We start from the raw sequence: 6468 nt of genomic DNA, 5'->3' as shown, positions 1-6468 counted from the left end.
CACTTGAGAGTAGATTAACTGTGTGAAAGACCTTCTAATAGTGGAGGTTTATCACTTCTTCCTTCTTATTTTATTGTCCTTCCACTTCTTCGGTGATATGGGTTTAATTTCTTTCCTTTCTCTTCTTGTTGTCCTTCTTGAGTTTAGGACAATTCCTTTTGAAATTCCCATATTCATTACATTCATAGCATTGGATCTTTAACATGTCGATCTACTTTTGAAATCTTTTTCTAGACTTCCCTTTCTTCTTTACTGTAGTTGCAAATGCTTGAGTTTGTTCATTTTACCCAACATATTTCTTCGCCTTCAGTTTGGTTTCTTCAATCTTGCATAATGACCATAGATCATTGAATGGGGTAGTTTCCTTCTTTACATAAATACTAGATACAAAATTGCACCATTCATCAGGTAGTGCATTGAGCACAATGGTGGACATTTCATGATCAAACATTAATTCTCCTAGCTCATGTAGTTGATATCTTATTTGAGATACCCTCATAAGATATGAGGCCACCCCTTCTTCCTTTGATACCTTCCTCTTGTATAGTTCAATTTTGAATGATATAATCTCTCTTGTAGTGCTTGCGAAGAACAATTCTACCAGCTTTTCATAGATCTCTTTTGTTGTCTCCAACTTTGCTACATAAGGGATGAGAGAATCCTTGATTGAATCAATGAGAATCTTTTAAGCCCTTATTTCTCCTTTCATATAATTTTATAGTGCTTGAGATTTATCTTGTGATAGTTTGGAGATTGATCTCGAGACATACTCACTAACTTCATTTTCTATGAGGATCAAATTTATTCTCTTCTTCCATGCAAGGTAATTTGATGACCCAAAAAGTATTTTGTTTTCCTTGCAGAAATAAATCATTGTAGATTGAGACATTAAATATAAAATACTTACTTGTCAAGTGAAGATGCTCCTTTGATGATGATATCTTCAATCTTATGTCTTATTGAAGATGTGGACTTCCACTACTTCTTTGACAATTAAAGATGCCTCCTTGATGATGATGGCTTGATGATATTCTTCAAAGGATGTTTGAGATGTGATCATTTCTTCAATGTGAGTGAGATCACTTTGATGATGAAGTGCTCTTCCTTGCTTCCTTTGGTTGATGATTGTAGAATGAATAAGCTTCTGAAGAATACTTCAAGTGTAGAATCCTTCTTTGAATGGAGGTAGGGTCTTTGAGGTATTCTTCTTCTTTCAAGAGTTGAGATGATGTGATGGATAGTCCTCCTTAATGCTTCTTAGTTTCCTTAATACTCTTCTTGAGTTTGGACCTTTATTTAATGGAGTGATTTTCAAGTTGTCTCTTCTTCTTGTTGTCACCTTAGCTCTATTACCATGTTGAGAAATCGAGGACAGCTAGATGAGGGTGTTTTCTCTTTCTTTGATAACTTCTTGTGATGTCTTTTACTTAACTTAATATAATTATAGTTAACTTCTTCTTATCTTGATTATTATAGTGTTATTTAATTATAAAACAACTACCAAACAATCAAGATCAATGAGACAAGAGGACACAAAACGTAGGCTGCTAGCTAGGGCCAAAACCTCTCCTCTTGAGAGGAAAACCCACAAGAATTCTTCTTTTCTTATGAAATCTTCAAATGACGAATTCTAAGACTTATGACCCAAGACCAAGACCCTCCAAGACCAAGTAAAACCTCCTTTTGATGATCTTTTCTTCACAAATTCAACGCCAGTCAAACTTACTCGAATTCTTCAGATTCTAACTTCTCTTCTAAATCTCGAATTCTATTACAGGTATACAACCTTTGACCTGCCTGCAATCATTATAGTTTCGCACGTGTGAGTAGTTTAGGGAAGAATTATGATTCTTCTCTCCTTCGCTTGGCTTGATTCTCTTCCCTTGGTAACTAGACTTGAAAACTTATCCCTTTTTGACACTTAATTTGGCTCCTTGATGTGGCTTCAATTATATATTGTTGCAACAATAGGATGCCCTAATTTCCTCGTACATGTGAGAAGATTCAGCCCTAAAAACAGTCCCTTAACACTTCACTTTTTCTTCTTTGGTTTCCTCTTCTCACTAGCTATTAGGCTTATTCTTCTTGTCTTGATTGAACTTGATTGATGCTCCTTAATGAGGTTGAGTACTTCTCTATATATAAGCTTCTTATGGAGGTCGAACAACCCTTTCATGAGGTTGACTTGTCACTGTGTAGGCTAACTTGACCTTGGAGGGTCTTTTTATGACTCAATTTGACTTACATAAATTTTATTTACATGATACAAAGTGTCCAATGTGGTCTTTTATATATGAAAATGACTCAATTGTATTTTTGACTCTATGTAAAACCCTAGAATCACTCAATGGGTGCTTGACCTATAAATAAAATGACCTTAAGCATGAAACCCATGCTACAAAAAATAACAATTTTCCTTTATTTTTACAATATACAATAATCAAGAGTACATTTCATGTTTATGAAGACCGAACCTAGTTACATACTTCAACAATACCTAAATCATGTCTCTATTTACTCCAAACGGAGATCTAACAATGTTTCCCACCTTAGGAATGTATTAGAAAGGTGTAGATTTTCGTATTTAACTGAACTCTAAGAAGTATATTTTCGTAGTAACTGAAGGAAAACTACTTGGGTGTATTGTTTCCAAAAATATCATAATAATCGATTCTAAAATAAATTAAGCCCTATGTATCCTAGCACCACCTACCACTAAAAAGGCCATGCAATCCTTTCTTAGTAAAATCAACTTTTTTTTGTGGTTTATTCCTAGTTTTCCGGAAATTTTAAAACCACTTCAGGACTTTGAAGAAAAATTATATATTTAAATGCGTAGATCAATAAAAACAAGTTTTCTGCAAAATCAAATAAGTTATTTCTGAAGCCCCTTCTCTTATGAGCCAGACTTCTCTAAAGACTTTACACCCTATACTTTTTCCTTTGATACTACGTATGATGTTGTACTTACTCAGAAAAATGAGTTTGACCATGAAATCCCGATTTCTTTTCTGAGCTCTTCCTTTAAGGGAGCAAAACTGAATTACTTAATGGACAAGCAAGCATTCACTATCTTTAACGCAGTGAAACACTTTAGGTCCTATCTATTAAAATATAGCATTAAAATTATTGTTCCCTATCAAACAATTAGAAATTTGCTAGTACATGAGGAGTTAGGAGAGAAAAGGGCACATTGTATAACAACCCTTTGAGAGTATGACTTGGAAATAAAGCCTACGCAAATTTTCATGTGTCAAGGTCTCTGTAAGATTTATGTGGAATTTGTTAATCTACCTAATCAATATCCTTGTTCTAATGATGAAGTATGTTTAATGAAAAATGAAGTTTTTTATGTACCTGATAGCTTCAATTCATGGTATTCTGGCATTAGATTTTATATGTTGAAAGGTACATCTCCACCTCATCTTAAGGCATATGAAATAAGAGCATTATGGCTTAGGGAAGCTCCCTTTTAGCTAATAAACAACATTCTATTTCGTAGAAAATGATGATGATGATGATGATAGTGGTTAACGTCCACTGAGACCAAAATCGGACCTATAATTTTCTTAGTTTTAAATTGTCTGGCTCCTCGTCTTTCTTGGCGAGATTGATGTTGTAGCTTTCTTTTTTTTCTCTACGGTCTTCCAACTTCCTTCATCTTGCATCTCCTTCATCTCTTCTTTTTCTTGGGACACTGATGTCTTAGCTTCGTGATCTATTGTGTTCGTCCTTTTGAAGATAGTTGAAGAAGAAGTTTGATCTAGGAGATCTGCTTTGCTATTAAATTAAGATTTATGTTATGTGATATTCAAATCCTCATAATTATTGATGCTTGAGAGGACAGGGCTTTCTCCATGCTTGCCTTGAGAGTTGTTTCTTTCTTGCCCTATTTCTTGTGATTCAGAGTTTTCTCTAGAGAATTCTTCTTTGATGACAGTGACATAGTGTTCTTTTTGTGCTCCTTCCCACCATGTAGATCTGTGGTGGTTTTTTCTAGGAGGCTTTTGGGAAATTTTTGGCTAGATGGCCTGTCTCAAAGCAGGATCGGCATCTGAAGAGGACACTTTCATAATCGAGTTTCTAGTTCCACACATAGTCTTTACTTGTTAGGTTTATTTCAGCTGGGAATCTGACGGTGAAGTCCATTTCCACACAGATGCATGCATAGGTGGTTCTGGCATATTCCTCTGTTTCTAGGCACCTGCAGTAAAATTTCCCAATTGCACGTCCAGTGGCTTTTAGCGAGGAGAGATTCCAGAGATGCAAGGGTAGGCTTGGCAATCTCACCCAAACTGGTGTTGAGGTTATGACTGCTGTTGAGGGGTTGAATGATGGGTTCCATGGCTTCATGAATAGGCCTGAGTTTTCCCAAAACCAAGGGCTGGAATCTAGAATACATTATCTGCTTTCAGGATTTTCAAAATCTACTATAAAGAAACCCCTAGCACAGGGGTAGATATTAATTTCATCAGAAATGACAGGCTTCCATACCTCCGAGATCCAATTTTGGAGAGCTGTCAGCCATGGCCAAAAACCATGGAACCAGCAGATTAGGGCACTTTCGGAAAACTTCAAAGCCTCATCGAGTGAGGCCTGGACCACCTGGACAGTGGGAGCTGGGGCTTCACTGACGAAATGGGTAAGAGCATGCCTCCAGAAGCGGACGGAACTGAGCCAGCAGCTATTTTCACGAAGTTGGGAGCCATATTTTCCCATAGAAATAAAGAAAAAGATTAGATCCAGATCTAGCCACAGAAAATTAGATCTAGAACCCAGCCACAGAGAATAAGGCAGAAAATTAGATCTAGATCTAGATCTAGCCGCAGAAGATTAGATCTAGAACCCAGCCAAAATACTTCGTTGCTTGGAACAGGGGGATTCTCAAAAAATCTTACAATAACTCCATTTTTATAGGGATAACACTGCTCATAAAGTAATAAGAGTTGGGTACTATTGGCCCACTTTATTTAAGGATGCACATGCTCTAGTCTGAAAACGTGAAACCTGCCAAAAGGTTATTGGTAGGTTTAGAAAAGTTGTCTTTCCTCTTCGTCCCGTCACTATTGAAGCTCCTTTTCAACAATGGGGCTTAAACAAAATTGGTCCTGTGAACCTTACGTCGTATCAACAACATAAATCCATGATACAAGCTACAATTTATTTCAATAGATGGGTATAGGCAACCCCCTTACGAGTGGTAAACTCTAAATAAAATATATCCTTCCTAGATTCTAACATTATCACTCCAGAATCACCAGTTTTTGATAATGTGTTTTATTTTTCTTCTTATGATCTAAATGTTTTTTCCTTATAGAAATGAATTAAAATTAAGTACTCAACAAACTATTACCCTGAGGGTAACAATCTTGTTGAGTCTTCGAATAAAAATTAGTTAATTTTTTTTAAAAGAACAGTGTCTAATCATCATAAAAATTGGCATGTTGCTCCATTTAACACATTGTGGGTTCATAGGGTCACTCCGAAAGTTGAAATTGATAACTCTCCATTTTTCCTTGTGTACAATAGGGAAGAAATATTGCCTCCAAATATCTTTTTTCCTTCTTTACAACTATCTCAAAAGGTACAACAAGTTGAATGTTCATCTATTCAAAACAAGATTAATGCCTTACTTAAGTTAGAAGAAGAAAGATAGAAATCTAAAAATAAATTAAATCAACATCAACAAATTGTAAAATGTTTGTTCAATGGAAAAGCTTCTTCAAATTGAAACTTTGAAGTAGGTGACCTATTTCTTAAATGGGACAAAGCACACAAAGGGAAAGGGGAGCATACAAAGTTTACGAAGTTATGGCTTGGGCCTTCCATTGTTACAGAAAATATTGTCCCTAACACATTTCATGTGCAAACTCTGGAGGGATGGTCAGAGTCCCTTCCAATCAATGGGAAGCTCCTTAAAAAATATTTTTCCTGATTCCCTCCGAGGAAATTTGATTTTGTAAATATTGCTTTATTTTTTATGCATTCCTATTGAGTTTGATTTCCTGATTTTAGGTTTTACTGGTTTGTTTTGACAGGGCCACTGTTAAATCTAAATTTTTGGCTGAAAATATTTTCGAAAGAAACTTTTGAGCAGATATTCCTTTTGTCGGTGATGTTCCAACTCACTAAATTATTTGCTTCTGATTTTCACTGAATATAAAATGATTCATTATTCAAAATACCTAGAAATTTATATCCTCACTATGGAAATTGATTTTAATTTGTTTCATGTTTTATTGAAGGAATTCATTTTCTTTTATTCAACACACTTTAATAAACAGTCTAATCAGTGCAAAGTTAGTGATGGTTAACTTCTTACACCATCCGCTATTCTTAAGGAGTTTTTTGCTTAGGACTACTTCCCCACCTGTTAGAAGATCCCTTTAATGGTTACTAACCAACTATACCAAAATTTATGTTTCAGATTTGGCTAAAGGATAGGAGGTCTCATCACAAGCCAACCTA

The sequence above is a fragment of the Pinus tabuliformis genome, chromosome 7 (assembly GCF_031772625.1).
Source record: "Pinus tabuliformis cultivar Carrire ecotype Pingquan chromosome 7, CPIR1, whole genome shotgun sequence".
Lineage (NCBI taxonomy): Eukaryota > Viridiplantae > Streptophyta > Pinopsida > Pinales > Pinaceae > Pinus > Pinus tabuliformis.
The sequence above is the reverse complement of the archived record's forward strand: the minus strand, read 5'-3'. Positions refer to the sequence as shown.